General features: G+C 40.3%; 1 pseudogene; it reads right to left on the reverse strand.

The window, feature by feature from the left end:
• Nucleotides 1–1,718: 1,718 nt before the first annotated feature.
• Nucleotides 1,719–17,064, reverse strand: part of LOC138663856 (zinc finger protein 605-like) — a 39,815-nt pseudogene continuing 24,469 nt past the window's right edge.

The following is a 17,064-nucleotide window of genomic DNA, read 5'->3' on the forward strand; positions in this document are numbered from 1 at the left end:
CTGCACAAGGGAATCTTACCTTGCACAGGTGTGTACTATGGAGGACAGAGAATGAACTTCAATCCAATATTGCAGCCAGCATGCAGCCAGCGGGTAAGGAAAGGGTGAATCAAAAACCCAAAAACCCCACCTCCATGGCTGGATTGTTCCCTCCAAATTCAGGTGACAGTGTCCCTTTAAACCTGATAAAAATGCTCCTAATGCCAGTTACTGCACATAGATCATAATGCACCTATTTGGCTCCCACTTAATCGTCTGTACCATAAAAATATGTATTTCACAGATCTGACTTGGAACAGAGGTCACTAGAGTCTAAAAGTATAAGTTTTACAAAGGGATAAGGATGATGGGAGGACAGGCACTTCCAGACCTGTAGCTCTATTACTTTGCAGCAAAAGCCGAGATTTAAAGGGATATTCCAGCGACATAAAGCATTTTCCTGAACAAACCTTCATAAACTATAGAAATCCAAAGCGCTGTTTCTAATCCTGACAGTATCTGCTATTCAGTCATGGTGAAGGTGCTATAGTGTTCCCTGTCCATTCTGGGACATTATGTATCAGATCAGGGGGAGCGGCCTGCTCCTAGATTCTAGTATCAGTCAGGCCCTTTATAACATATTTTTCCATAAAATCTGAGATCAGGGGGTGTGAACAGTCTCTGACCAGCTCTTCCTGCCCTCCAGTTTCCCTTCAGGAGAAATTTGACCTCCCTCTCATTGATATTTTTGTCAATATATTCAAGTCAGACACACCTTTTATGCAGAAAATAGGATTTTATGGAATAAAGTTAATACAACTGTATAATCATACTATGAAGGTTTGGACAGAGATTCCATGTTTTTTTTATTCGTGAAGCACAAACCGTCAGTCTCTCTCATAAGGAACATGTTTGTGCTTCGGGGCGGCCTGTGGGTAAGCCTCTTCTTGGTTTCTCTGGCCTAGAGCACCAAGATAAGACTCATTAACTGAAAACTTCACACAACCATTACACAAGAACCACAAGATGGATTTCTTCACCCCAGGTATCATTTCTATCAGTGTAACAATGTCAACATGACAATGCCTGTAGTTTACTTAGAAAAATCCTACTGACAGATTCGCTTTAAGACGTGGCCAGCCCTATTTCCAGACCTCAATCTAATTGAGAATTTGTGGAGTGACATTAAAAATGCTGTTGTTGATATAAAACCAAACAATGCAAAAAACTGTGGTATGTAGTCCAGACAGCTTGCAGGTGTCAGATGTTAGTTGAAGTTGACTCTATGCCACACAGATATAAAGATTACACAGCAAAATAATGCTTCAACGATTAACAGAAATGTGAAGTCAGGAAACAAATTTCAGTTTGTACTGTAAATATTCCAGTTTGTAAATGAAAATGTAGACACTGCTCTTTTATTTATTTTTTTTAAGACAGATTGGTTGATTATTGCTACTAATTTTTTGAGCTGCCTATTATAACTTTCTTCTTTTTCAGTTAAAAAATGTATATTTTGCTCATGTTTTCATTTGGGATTGAATGTGCAGCTCCCACTGCCTGTGTATATGGAAATAAATGTAATTATGAGGATTGATCTTTTTTGCAGGTGTTTTAAATACACTGCTATTATTTTGCATATAATTGAATGTGATGTCGCTGTAGCCCTAATATTTCTGTATAGGGATGTCTGAATAGATAATCTTACCCCAACATTAAAAAATTAAATGAGGGAGATGGAGAGAAGGAAACATTTTATTTTAAGTCAAATGGATAACACCAGACATTTCAACAAAAAGGAATGGATCATATCTGTAAATAGTAATTTGCAATATGAACATGTTTATTATTGTTGTATAGAAAAATTAAAGATGTTTCTTCACACACCGAGATTGTAGATCAAAAGATATTGATGAATTGCAGATCACTGAGATTTGAATTGGAAGAGGAAATGTTGGGTACTTTTGGGAGGTTTAAGGGGGATGGGTTGTAATACTCTTGTCCACATAGTGAATAAACAAATATATATATTTATATTTGAGAAATATTCAATGCACATGGAATATTGCATTTAACTTGAATTTTAGATAGATGTAAATTAATAACTGCATAGATTATAATTCAAATTTAAGTCATCTTGCTTTCTCGTTTACTTATTTGTCATTAATTTGACTCTTTGTTATGCGTGTTCTTGTACAGTTTGTCAAAAATATATGGCTTCTCCCTGTGTGAGTTTTCCTTTATAGTCAACAAAATATGATTTTGGAGTTAAATATTTCCCACTTTTTAGGTATGAGAATGTCTTCTCCTTCTGCGAAAAATTTGATGTTTAGTAAGACTACTTTTATTGGTAAACTATTTCCCACAATTTAAGCATGAAAATAGTTTCTACCTTGTGTGAGTTCTCTGATGTGCATCAAGACGTGATTTATATGCAAAGCATTTAAAACATTCTGAACATGAATATGGCTTATTCTCTATGTGACTTCTCTGATGTGAAGCAAGATATGATTTATCTGCAAAATATTTACCACATTCTGAACATGAAAATGGCTTCTCCCCTGTGTGAGTTCTCTGATGTCTAATAAAATTTGATTCATCTGAAAAACATTTACCACATTCTAAACATGCAAATGGCTTCTCTCCTGTGTGAAGTCTATGATGTTTAACAAGATTTGATTTCTTAGCAAAACATTTCCCACACTCTAAACATGAACATGGGCTTCTCCCCTGTGTGAGTCCTCTGATGTTTAACAAAATGTGTTTTATGTACAAAACATTTACCACATTCGGAACATGAAAATGGTTTATCCCCTGTGTGAGTTCTCTGATGTGTAACAAGACGTGATTTATATGCAAGACATTTACCACATTCTGTACAGGAATATGGCTTATTCTCTATGTGACTTCTCTGATGTGAAACAAGATATAATTTATCTGCAAAACATTTCCCACATTCTGATCATGAAAATGGCTTCTCCCTTGTGTGAGTTCTGCGATGTTTATAAAAATTTGATTCATCTGAAAAACATTTACCACATTTTGAACATGCAAATGGCTTCTCCCCTGTGTGAGTTCTCTGATGTTTAACAAGATTTGACTTCTTAGCAAAACGCTTTTCACATTCTAAACAAGAAAACGGCTTCTCTCCTGTATGAGTCCTCTCATGTATAACAAGAATTGATTTATATGCAAAACATTTACCACATTCTGAACATGAATATGGCTTATTCTCTACGTGACCTCTCTGATGTGAAACAAGATATGATTTATGTGCAAAACATTTCTCACATTCTGAACATGAAAATGGTTTCTCTCCTGTGTGACTTCTCTGATGTGCAACAAGAATTGATTTATATGCAAAACATTTACCACATTCTGAACATGAATATGGCTTATTCTCTATGTGACTTCTCTGATGTGAAACAAGATATGATTTATCTGTAAAACATTTCTCACATTCTAAACATGAAAATGGCTTTACCAATGAGTGGGTTCTCTGATGTGTAGAAAGAATTGATTTATATGCAAAACATTTACCACATTCTGAACATGAATATGGCTTATTCCCTGTGTGATTTTTCTGATGTGTAACAAGATTAGATTTATCTGCAAAACATTTCTTACATTCTGAACATGAATATGGCTTCTCCCCTGTGTGAGTTCTCTGATGTGTAACAAGAATTGATTTAGCTGCAAAGCATTTCCCACATTCTGAACACAAATATGGCTTCCCTTCTGCAAGAACTCTTTTTTGTATAACATGTTCTAATTTCTGGTTAAAATATTTCCCACACTCTGAAGAAGAAATATTTTTCTCCTCTATCTGAAATTTTGGATGTATAACAAAAGACGTTTTGAGGGAAAAACGTTTTTCAGATTCTAGACTTGAAAATGACTTCTTTGTTGTTAGAGCACTTTGATGTTTATCTCCTCTAGTGTAACTTTTATTTTTAATAGTCTGTAATGAATCAGAAGATAGGACTTGTTTAAAAGGATCAAATGATAGATCTTTGCTGTGAAAGGATGATGATATATCTGGAATAGTGGCACAGACATCAGTTATATTTTGATCGATATCAAAGTTATCTGATTTAAAAATTGAAGATGCCAATTGTCCCTCCGATCTCCTGGTAAAGTCATCTGCCAAGAATAAAGGTTATTTTTAAATAAATTATGATTTTTTACATTTTTATAACATTTCTAAAATACCCTAAGAAATTGCAAGTTACAGTAGGTACGGAAAATATTCAGAATATCCTAGGATAGGATACACCCCTTCAACCCCTTTGCGCCGCAGCCTATTTTCATTGTTGTGTTTCCATTTTTCGCTCCCCTGCTTCCCAGAGCCATAACTTTTTTATTTTTCCATCAATATGGCCATGTGAGGGCTTTTTCTTTTGTGGAACAAGTTGTACTTTTGAACAACACCATTGGTTTTACCATATGGCGTACTGGAAAAAATGGAAATAAAATCCACGTTCGGTGAAATTGCAAAAAAAATTGCAATTCCACAACTGTTTTTTTTTACCATATTCACTAAATGCTAAAACTAACTTGCTTTTATGATTTTCCAGGTCATTACGAGTTCACAGACACCAAACAAATCTAGGCTTTTTTTTATTTAAGTGGTGAAAAAAAATCCAAAGTTTGTTACAAAAAATTGCATAATATTCTGAGACCCGTATAGTCTCCAGTTTTCGTGATCTGGGGCTGGGTGAGGGTTTATTTTTTGCGTGCCAAGCTGACATTTTTAATGATATCATTTTGGTATAGATACAATCTTTTGACCACCTGAGATTGCAATTTAATACAAAGTTGCGGGACAAAAAAAAACATAATTCTGGCGTTTTGACTTTTTTTTCGCTACGCCGTTTACCAATCAGATTAATTGTTTTTATATCTTGATATATTAGTATCGCCGCATTCTGAATTGCCCAAATATGTCTATTTTTATTATTTTATTTTGAGTGGGGTGAAATGGGGGTGATTAGAACTTTTATATTTATAAAAAAAACATTTTTTTCTACTTTTCACTTGCTTCAATAGGCTTCATGGGAGACTAAGGCTATGTGCACACGTTGCAGATTATTTGCGGCTTTTTAGCATTTTTGCTATGAAACCGCAAATAATCTGCATACATTAAGCATCCCATCATTTATAATGGAATCCGCAATTTCTGTGCACATGATGTGCGTTTTTCCGCATGAAAAACGCATTGCGGAAATATAATGAACCTGTTCATTAATTTAGCGTTTTTTTCGCAGATTTCCCACTGTCTAATGCATTGGGAAATGTCCGGGAAAAAACGCGCAAAAAACGTGTCAAAACCGCGCAAAAAAACGCATGCGGATTTCATGCGGAAATCTGGCAGAAATGTCCGGATTTCCACAGGAATTTTCTGCATGAATTCCTGAACGTGTGCACATAGCCTAAAAGCTGCGATAATCCAATAACCTCTGCTACACACAGGCGATGATCACATAGCCTGTGTGTAGCAGAATTGTTTACTTGCTATAGCAATCCGGCAATGACAACCACAGTTGTCATGCCAACCCATCGGCAACCCGCGTTCATGTGACATGGGCGTGATGGGTGGGATTAGTGATGCAATTCCGGCGTGATCACATTAAATGCCGCTGAAAGAGATTGACAGTGGCATTTAACAGGTTAAGAACTGTGGGTTGATCGCGATTACACCTACGGGTGTTAGGGGCACATGTCAGCTGTTTAAAGCAGCTGACATGTGCTGGGAAAGATGTGGGCTCAGCGCTGGAACCCACATCAAAGGGAGAGACAAGACATGCGCAGTACATGTACGAAGCACGTCGTGAAGGGATTAAATTTTTCCACTTGGTTTCATTGCAGCCATTTGGTAAATTCAAAAAAGTTCATTTTTTTCTCATTAATGTACACTATGCACCCCATCTTGACTGAAAAAAAAAACAGAAATGTAGAAATTTTTGCAAACGTATTAAAAAAAAATGAATTATCACATGGTCTGGATACATGGTCTGGATATCACATGGTCTGGATACACATGATGAGAGCATTATACTGCCTCTGTACAAATCCCTAGTTAGACCGCACATGGAGTACTGTGTCCAGTTTTGGGCACCGGTGCTCAGGAAGGATATAATGGAACTAGAGAGAGTACAAAGGAGGGCAACAAAATTAATAAAGGGGATGGGAGAACTACAATACCCAGATAGATTAGCGAAATTAGGATTATTTAGTCTAGAAAAAAGACGACTGAGGGGCGATCTAATAACCATGTATAAGTATATAAGGGGACAATACAAATATCTCGCTGAGGATCTGTTTATACCAAGGAAGGTGACGGGCACAAGGGGGCATTCTTTGCGTCTGGAGGAGAGAAGGTTTTTCCACCAACATAGAAGAGGATTCTTTACTGTTAGGGCAGTGAGAATCTGGAATTGCTTGCCTGAGGAGGTGGTGATGGCGAACTCAGTCGAGGGGTTCAAGAGAGGCCTGGATGTCTTCCTGGAGCAGAACAATATTGTATCATACAATTATTAGGTTCTGTAGAAGGACGTAGATCTGGGTATTTAATATGATGGAATATAGGCTGAACTGGATGGACAAATGTCTTTTTTCGGCCTTACTAACTATGTTACTATGTTACTATGTTACATGGTCATAAGTATTCAGACCCTTTGCTCAGTATTGGGCACCTTTAGAGCTAGTACATGAGTCTTCTTGGGAATGATGCAACAATTTTTTCACAACTGGATTTGGGGATCCTCTGCCATTCTTCCTTGCAGATCCTCTCCAATTTCATCAGGTTGGATGGTGAACGTTGGTGGACAGCCTTTTTCAGGTCTCTCCAAAGATGCTCAATTGGGTTTAGGTCAGGGCTTTGGCTGGGCCAGTCAAGAATGGTCACAGAGTTGTTCCAAAGCCATTCCTTTGTTATTTTAGCTGTGTGCGTATGGTCATTGTCTTGCTGGAAGGTGAACCTTGGGGCAAGTCTAAGGTCCAGAGCACTCTGGAAAAGGTTTTCACCTAGGATAACTGTACTTGGCTGCATTCATGTTTCCTTCAATGGCAACCGGTCGTCCTGTCCCTGCAGTTGAAAAACACCCCCATTGCATGATGCTGCCACCACGTTTCACTGTTGGGATTGTATTGGGCAGGTGATGAGCAGTGCCTGGTTTTCTCCATACATACCGCGTACATACCGATCTTTGTTTCAGCAGACCAGAGAATCTTATTTCTCATAGTCTGGGAGTCCTTTATGTGTTTTTTAGAATCTCTATGCTGGCTTTCATATGTCTTGCACTGAGGACAGGCTTCCATTGGGCCACTCTGCCATAAAGGCCCGACTGTTGTAGATAGTAGACAGTGATAGTTGACTTTGTGGTACTTTCTCCCATCTCCCTAGTGCATCTCTGGAGATCAGTCACAGTGATCTTGCGGTTCTTCTTTACCTCTCTCACCAAGGCTATTCTCCCACGATTGCTCAGTTTGGCTGGACAGCCAAGTCTAGAAAGACTTCTGTTGGTCCCAAACTTCTTCCATTTAAGGATCATAGAGGCCACTGTGCTCTTAGGAACCTTGAGTACCGCAGAAATTCTTTTGTAACCTTGGCCAGATCTGTGCCTTGCCACAATTCTGTCTCTGAGCTCATTGGCCAGTTCGTTTGACCTCATGATTGTCATTTGGTCTGACATTATGCATTATGTTATATATATTTTAATTGATTTCAACACTCCAATTACTTAATACCAAGGATAGAGATATTGATATGTTTTCAATCACATATATATAATTCCCCCACATGTGTTCAGGGGCCCATCCCCCAGTTGTTGAATTTCTGCCATGTGTCCTACATGAAGCCCCCTCCTCCAGTTGCAAAAAACTGGTTAATCAGGTTTCATTGGGGATTGAGGGGATGTACCTTGGCCAGTGGACAATAGACTGGTGACATCACTCCCCACACGTGGGGGCTGGACACCTCTAGTAGCTGAGAGATATAACAGAGCACATGTGCTTGGGCCCGGTCTCTTGCTTCCTGGACGATGAGTGATGGACTTCTACCTTGAGTGTGTAATGTATGATTATTTGCTATTTTGAGTGACTGATTATATTTATCTTTTATTAAGTAAATTCATTTTTGTCTTATTCAATTGTCGTGTGAGCATTTATTTATTCATCAAAATTCTTTGAACCGAAACAAAACAGACATGCACTGTGATCTGTGAGGTCTTATATAGACAGATGTGTGCCTGTACAAATCAAGTCCTATCTGTTTAATTAGGCACAGCTGGACTCCAATGAAGGAGTAGAACCATCTCAAGGAGGATCACAAGGAAATGGACAGCACGTGACTTAAATATGAGTGTCTGAGCAAAGGGTCTGAATTCTTTTTTTTTTATCCAAAATCTTTAATTGAGAGCAAAACAGAGTACAATAAATGCATAGAGTCGCAGATCAACAACACATATTAAAATTAAAACCACAGAAATGTGAGTTAAACAGTTTGACCTGCAACAACTTGAGCCAAAACTCTCATTTTCATATAATGGGAAATACAAACACAACCAAGGGAAGAGGGTGGGGGAGGTGCTGAGTGAGACAAGCAACAGATCTAAAATAAATACACAATGATATTGAGGATGTAGAAAGTAAAGGGCCTAGTATCAATCAAATCTAGACTAAGAAAGGAAGGGCATTATCTGTTATGGCCAATAGAGGGGCTACTAAGGAAAAATCCAGCCAGAGGGCCCAAGAACAAACTCCTTTTTCCTTCTGCTTAAGGGAAGAAGCTAGTAAGTATTCGAAATTCAAAGTGAGAATTTACCTTGTTAATAAGCTCTTGAAGCCAGGGAGGGTTCAGGGACTTCAAATTTGCAGCAACACAAAATCTTGCGGAAATCAGAACATGTGAAAGAACTGTCCCCATCTTGACCGGATAATTGTCCAGACCAAGATGTAAAACCGCCAGACTGGGTTCTGGGGGTATTCTCTGGCCTAAAATGTGTGAGCACAGATCAAAAACCCTAAGCCAGAATGGAAAAATTACCAGACAGTCCCACCACATATGGCTCAAGGAACCTATTTGCCTGCAAACTCTCCAGCAAAAGGGGGAATAATTTGGGGAGAAGTGAGCTATTCTCATCGGATAGAGATACCATCTGAGGTGCAGTTTTTTAATCTGCTTTAGGTGATTAACACATCTAGAGAATTTTTGCACTAGACTAATAGCATCATGCCACTTCTGAGGGGATGCAGAGAATTTCAATTCTTTTTCCAACTTTATCATGTATGGGAGTGTTCTCTCCAAGGGGGTATTATTGGGCATCTCTTAAAAAGGAGATAAACCCGAGTTTTCCCTGCCAGAGGAGAAAAGTGATCTTTTCCGGGAAGAAGTCGAAGGTAGAGTTCAAGACGTAGGCCCAGTGTAAAACAAATGCCTAACTTGAAGGTATTGATAAAAGGGCCCCCCTCAGGGATGGATGAGAAGTCAGGATATCATTAAATGGAATTAAGCCAAAGTCATCTATAAGGTCTCCCAATGATTTAATACCCGCAGCCTCCCATCAAGACATACTTAGATAGGGTATATGAGGTTCAACTGACCTAATCGACAGATCAGACAGGGGGATATTCAGCTGGTTTATTACTTCCCGTTTCCAGACCCTAACTTTTGCCTCCATAGTTAAAAGGATTGGTTTATGTCCTGTAGGTCTGATATATTCGATTTCAAGTGAACGTCTCGTTGACCCACCCCTGGAAAGAAATTACTCAATTAGCAACCACCAAAAGGGTAGCTTTATAGTAGGCTTGTATTTTGGGGATACCCATACCACCCATCCTGTAGGGATATTGCAAAATTTTTGCTACTACACGAGGGGGTTTGTTAGCCCATACAAATCTCCCCATCAAATTTTAGAAATACACTTTGGGGTACAACACTGGCAGACACTTTAATAAGTAGATTATTTTTGGTAGAAAGACCATTTTAAAGGATTGAATCCTTGCAACCCATGAAAGGATCAATTTAGAATATCTCAACAATTCTTTCTCGAGAGTGCTAAGTAAAGGGAGTACATTAGATTGAACCAGAAGACGGGAAGGTGACAGATTTATCCCTAAATAAGAAATACTTTCATTGGTCCACTGAAAAGGTAACATAGCTGTTAATTTTTCCCTCAAGTTAGTCGGGACTCCAATTGGAAGGATTAAAGACTTGGACGAGTTAAGTTTATAATTAGAGACCGAGGAAAATTTTGTCAATGTGGGCATTATAGCCGGGAAAGATTGCTCAATATTCGTGCAGGCGATAAGATTGTCCGCACATAGACCAATTAGATGGTTAGAGTCCCCCACCTTAATGCCTGACACCCCCGGGTTACTCCCTATAGCCTCCGCCAGGGGTTTCATAACCAGAGTAAAAATCACAGGCAAAAGAGGATACCCCTGGCGGGTTCTATTAGAAATAGAGAACTCCTCCGACTTAAACCCTGAAGAAAAAATCTTAGCGTTTGGGTTTGATTAGACAGAAAGAATGGCTGAGCATAAAGGGCCTTCAATCCCAAACTTACCCAACACCCCCTCAGGTAGCCCCAGTGCACCCTGTCAAACGCTTTCTCTGTGTCTAGTGACAGGAGAGTACAGTGTGGGTCCTCAAAAGCTACGCCATCCACACAAGGTCCACCGTTCGTCTAGTATCATCCCTACCCTGGCGGCCGGGGACAATCCCCACCTGATCTGCAGAGATTAGCCCAGGCAGGACTGTGTGTAGTCTGATAGCTATCAATTTGGCATATAATTTCGAATCGCAGTTCAGTAATGAAATTGGTCTGAAATTACCTGGGGTATCAGCCGGCTTGCCAGGCTTTGGGAGGGTTACTATAGTGGCCTCAAGATTGGAGGGAGCAATTGACTGAGCTCCTTGCCAGAAGTTAAATGTCCTAAGCAAAAAGTGGGCAAGCACCTGTGGCAATGTCCTATAATATTTGTTAGGTAGGCCATCAGGACCCGGCGCCGAATTGGATTTACTAAGACGGATTACCTGATTTTTTTTGCAACATTAAAGGGCAAATTAAGGTTATTAAGTTGTGAAGAGGAAACCCGGGGAAGGTTAACACTATCTAAGAATTCTTGAATATAAGAGGGGGAGGGTTGTAGCGTAGAGGGATCATCTTTTAAGTTATATAGTGTCTTATAGTAGTTAGCAAAAGAATTTGCAATTTCTATGGGGTTCCTGATGATGGAATCATTGGGACCTTTCAGAAATTCTATTTTAGCTTTGATTTGTTGTTTCTTCCCTCGTCTACCTAAAAGTCTGCTAGCTCTGTCCCCCATCGCATAGAAGGATAGTTTTGATTTTTTAAGATCATGTTCATATTGGCTGATTAAATGGGAACGGAATCTAAATCTAAGATAACCGATCTCGTTTGAAATTTTGACTGTGGGGGACTTTTTATTTGCCTCCTCTAGTTTTTGAATTTGAGCGATGAGATCAGACCGCTCTTTATCTCTCATTTTTTTCTAATAGGAAGCTATTTTTATGAGTTGACACCGAATCCCAGATCTGTGCGCAGAAAATAATGTCTCATCATTTACTTCACCATTGTCATTTTCCCAGAAGTAATCTGTTAGAGTTTTTGTAATATCAGAGATTGTCCCATGATTTAGTAATAGCCGGGGGTTCCGTCTCCAGCATGGGGAGCAATTCAGAGATTACTGATCAGAAACCTCCAGGGTAATTGGGGCATGGTCAGACCAAGTAATTGGTCTTATAGATGCAGATATACAGTTAGCGACAGAGAGACTATTTACCAAAAACATGTAAATTCTGCTATACGATTTGTGTCTAGGAGAAAAGAAAGTAAAATCTCTGAAGCATGAAGATATCTCCGTTCTAAAGCAGATAGATGAAGCTGCAACCCATAATGAGGTCCTGGTTATGGGGGACTTTAACTACCCGGATATTAACTGGGAAACAGAAACCTGTGAAACCCATAAAGGCAACAGGTTTCTGCTAATAACCAAGAAAAATTATCTTTCACAATTGGTGCAGAATCCAACCAGAGGAGCAGCACTTTTAGACCTAATACTATCTAATAGACCTGACAGAATAACAAATCTGCAGGTGGTTGGGCATTTAGGAAATAGCGACCACAATATTGTGCAGTTTCACCTGTCTTTCACTAGGGGGACTTGTCAGGGAGTCACAAAAACATTGAACTTTAGGAAGGCAAAGTTTGAACAGCTTAGAGATGCCCTTAATCTGGTAGACTGGGACAATATCCTCAGAAATGAGAATACAGATAATAAATGGGAAATGTTTAAGAACATCCTAAATAGGCAGTGTAAGCGGTTTATACCTTGTGGGAATAAAAGGACTAGAAATAGGAAAAACCCAATGTGGCTAAACAAAGAAGTAAGACAGGCAATTAACAGTAAAAAGAAAGCATTTGCACTACTAAAGCAGGATGGCACCATTGAAGCTCTAAAAAACTATAGGGAGAAAAATACTTTATCTAAAAAACTAATTAAAGCTGCCAAAAAGGAAACAGAGAAGCACATTGCTAAGGAGAGTAAAACTAATCCCAAACTGTTCTTCAACTATATCAATAGTAAAAGAATAAAAACTGAAAATGTAGGCCCCTTAAAAAATAGTGAGGAAAGAATGGTTGTAGATGACGAGGAAAAAGCTAACATATTAAACACCTTCTTCTCCACGGTATTCACGGTGGAAAATGAAATGCTAGGTGAAATCCCAAGAAACAATGAAAACCCTATATTAAGGGTCACCAATCTAACCCAAGAAGAGGTGCGAAACCGGCTAAATAAGATTAAAATAGATAAATCTCCGGGTCCGGATGGCATACACCCACGAGTACTAAGAGAACTAAGTAATGTAATAGATAAACCATTATTTCTTATTTTTAGTGACTCTATAGCGACAGGGTCTGTTCCGCAGGACTGGCGCATAGCAAATGTGGTGCCAATATTCAAAAAGGGCTCTAAAAGTGAACCTGGAAATTATAGGCCAGTAAGTCTAACCTCTATTGTTGGTAAAATATTTGAAGGGTTTCTGAGGGATGTTATTCTGGATTATCTCAATGAGAATAACTGTTTAACTCCATATCAGCATGGGTTTATGAGAAATCGCTCCTGTCAAACCAATCTAATCAGTTTTTATGAAGAGGTAAGCTATAGACTGGACCACGGTGAGTCATTGGACGTGGTATATCTCGATTTTTCCAAAGCGTTTGATACCGTGCCGCACAAGAGGTTGGTACACAAAATGAGAATGCTTGGTCTGGGGGAAAATGTGTGTAAATGGGTTAGTAACTGGCTTAGTGATAGAAAGCAGAGGGTGGTTATAAATGGTATAGTCTCTAACTGGGTCGCTGTGACCAGTGGGGTACCGCAGGGGTCAGTATTGGGACCTGTTCTCTTCAACATATTCATTAATGATCTGGTAGAAGGTTTACACAGTAAAATATCGATATTTGCAGATGATACAAAACTATGTAAAGCAGTTAATACAAGAGAAGATAGTATTCTGCTACAGATGGATCTGGATAAGTTGGAAACTTGGGCTGAAAGGTGGCAGATGAGGTTTAACAATGATAAATGTAAGGTTATACACATGGGAAGAGGGAATCAATATCACCATTACACACTGAACGGGAAACCACTGGGTAAATCTGACAGGGAGAAGGACTTGGGGATCCTAGTTAATGATAAACTTACCTGGAGCAGCCAGTGCCAGGCAGCAGCTGCCAAGGCAAACAGGATCATGGGGTGCATTAAAAGAGGTCTGGATACACATGATGAGAGCATTATACTGCCTCTGTACAAATCCCTAGTTAGACCGCACATGGAGTACTGTGTCCAGTTTTGGGCACCGGTGCTCAGGAAGGATATAATGGAACTAGAGAGAGTACAAAGGAGGGCAACAAAATTAATAAAGGGGATGGGAGAACTACAATACCCAGATAGATTAGCGAAATTAGGATTATTTAGTCTAGAAAAAAGACGACTGAGGGGCGATCTAATAACCATGTATAAGTATATAAGGGGACAATACAAATATCTCGCTGAGGATCTGTTTATACCAAGGAAGGTGACGGGCACAAGGGGGCATTCTTTGCGTCTGGAGGAGAGAAGGTTTTTCCACCAACATAGAAGAGGATTCTTTACTGTTAGGGCAGTGAGAACCTGGAATTGCTTGCCTGAGGAGGTGGTGATGGCGAACTCAGTCGAGGGGTTCAAGAGAGGCCTGGATGTCTTCCTGGAGCAGAACAATATTGTATCATACAATTATTAGGTTCTGTAGAAGGACGTAGATCTGGGTATTTATTATGATGGAATATAGGCTGAACTGGATGGACAAATGTCTTTTTTCGGCCTTACTAACTATGTTACTATGTTACTATGTATGTCATGGAGACGCAATTCAGAGATTAATGAACCCAAGTCCATCCTGCGGGTTGACTTTTAAGAGGAGGTATCCATCTCCGAAATAATAAAGTCCCCGCAGATAATTTCAAAACCCTGAGATATCTCTTTGACTTTTAACAAAACACCATGAATGAAAGCCAGTTGACCATAATTTGGGCAATATACATTGGTTATTGTGTAGGGCGAGCCCTTTAAGGTGCATATCACAATGAAAAAACGACCGCCAGAGTCTTTATAAAAGGTTAAGGACATTAAAAGTAACTGTTTTCTTTACACATATACAAACTCCACCTTTCTTTTTTAAGATCATTTGCAAATAGCAATTGAGAGAATTGCGGGTGTTTCGCTCTCCAGGTATCTGACTTAAGGTACCTTCACACATAACGATATTGTTAACGATATCGTTGCTATTTGTGACGTAGCAACGATATCGTTAATGAAATCGTTATGTGTGACAGCGACCAACGATCAGGCCCCTGCTGGGAGATCGTTGGTCGCTGAACAAAGTCCAGAACTTTATTTCGTCGCTGGACTCCCTGCAGACATCGCTGGATCGGCGTGTGTGACACCGATCCAGCGATGTCTTCACTGGTAACCAGGGTAAACATCGGGTAACTAAGCGCAGGGCCGCGCTTAGTAACCCGATGTTTACCCTGGTTACCATGCTAAAAGTAAAAAAAAACAAACACTACATACTTACCTACAGCCGTCTGTCCTCCAGCGCTGCGCTCTGCTTCTCTGCACTCCTCCTGTACTGTCTGTGAGCCGGAAAGCAGAGCGGTGACGTCACCGCTCTGCTTTCCGGCTCACAGACAGTACAGGAGGAGTGCAGAGCACAGCGCTGGAGGACAGACAGCTGTAGGTAAGTATGTAGTGTTTGTTTTTTTTTACTTTTAGCATGGTAACCAGGGTAAACATCGGGTTACTAAGCACGGCCCTGCGCTTAGTTACCCGATGTTTACCCTGGTTACCGGCATCGTTGGTCGCTGGAGAGCGGTCTGTGTGACAGCTCTCCAGCGACCAAACAGCGACGCTGCAGCGATCCGGATCGTTGTCGGTATCGCTGCAGCGTCGCTTAATGTGAAGGGGCCTTTAAGCAATTGAGTCTCCTGAATGTAGGGAAGGTCACAATTGGAGGTAAAAATTTCTTACCACATTAAAGTCCTCTTCATGGGTGAATTCAATCCCTTTACATTCAATGAAAGGAATTTAATACTCATTTAAAAAATCTAAAGCACATCAGCTTAACTTCTGTTGCAATCTCATATCGTCCAACAGGAAGGGAACAAGGACGGAAATGAAAGGGAACACAAAAACACAACAAGCTCAACTAGGACCACATAAGCCATGGCTGGACGACATGCTCTAGGTTCATGAGCGTGCAAGGGGGTTATACTATCTTAAACCAGAATTGGAAAGTATAGCACAGGACCTATACACTTAAATTCAAGCCTTATACCAATCAGGAGAGAGCTTTTTCCGTGAATGGCCCAGCCCAGGCTTCACCAGTGAAGGAGCTTGGGGAGCGATTAGGTTCCATTCTCTCATTAGTTTCTCCAGCTGCAAAGGAGAGTGGAATATGTGCAGTCTCCCATCATGGGTGACCACCATTTTAACCGGAAATCCCCACAGGTACGGAATATTGTTTTCATGGAGGATCCTAGACAGCCCCGCAAATTCCCGCCTTTTGGCCAATGTAGCAGCAGACAAATCAGGGAAGATTTTCAGGTTGTGGAAAGGGTCTGGAGGTGGATGATCTTGCTTGAATTTCTGCATGAATGTATCTTTAGCAGGAAGAAAAAGAATCCTTGCCAATGTATCACGTGGGAGAGCTGGGTCTATATTTTTGGGCTTTGGGACCCTGTGGATCCTGTCCACAATAAGATCCCTAGTATCCCAGCCAGGCAACGCCCACTTTAGCAACTTTTGAAAGTAATCATGCAGATCTTTGTCAGTAATGGCTTCAGGAATATCCCTGTTTTTAACATTATTACGCCTTGCTCTGTCCTCTTGATCCCAGAGTTTGTTATTCAGGGAAAATACCTTTTCCACCAGAGCTGCATTAGCATCTATGAGTGCATTGTGCGATTCTGCAATCTGTGCCATTTTAGCTTCTATGTGTGAGGCTCGCTCCCCCAGCTCCTGAATGTGTCCTTTAAGGCTACTTTCACACTAGCGTCGGTACGGGCCCGTCGCAGTGCGTCGGGCCAACGTACCGACGCATACTGTGAAATAAAATCACAACGGGGGCAGCGGATGCAGTTTTACAACGCATCCGCTGCCCCAATGTAAGGTCCGGGGAGGAGGGGGCGGAGTTCCGGCCGCGCATGCGCGGTCGGAAAAAGCAGAACAGACGGACAAAAAAACGTTGCATGCAACGTTTTATTGTCCCGACGGACTGCAAAAACTCGTCCATCCGTCGCACGACGGATGCAACGTGTGGCAATCCGTCGCAATGCGTCGCTAATGAAAGTCTATGGAGAAAAAACGCATCCTGCAGGCAACTTTGCAGGATGCGTTTTTTCTCCAAAACGATGTATTGCGACGGAGGCCAAACGACGCTAGTGTGAAAGTAGCCTAATGTGTTTTATCATGTCCCTCAAGTCTTCTTGTAAGGATGCTCTTAGTGAAGATAGCAAT

The sequence above is a fragment of the Ranitomeya imitator genome, chromosome 2 (genome assembly GCF_032444005.1).
Source record: "Ranitomeya imitator isolate aRanImi1 chromosome 2, aRanImi1.pri, whole genome shotgun sequence".
NCBI classification, from domain to species: domain Eukaryota; kingdom Metazoa; phylum Chordata; class Amphibia; order Anura; family Dendrobatidae; genus Ranitomeya; species Ranitomeya imitator.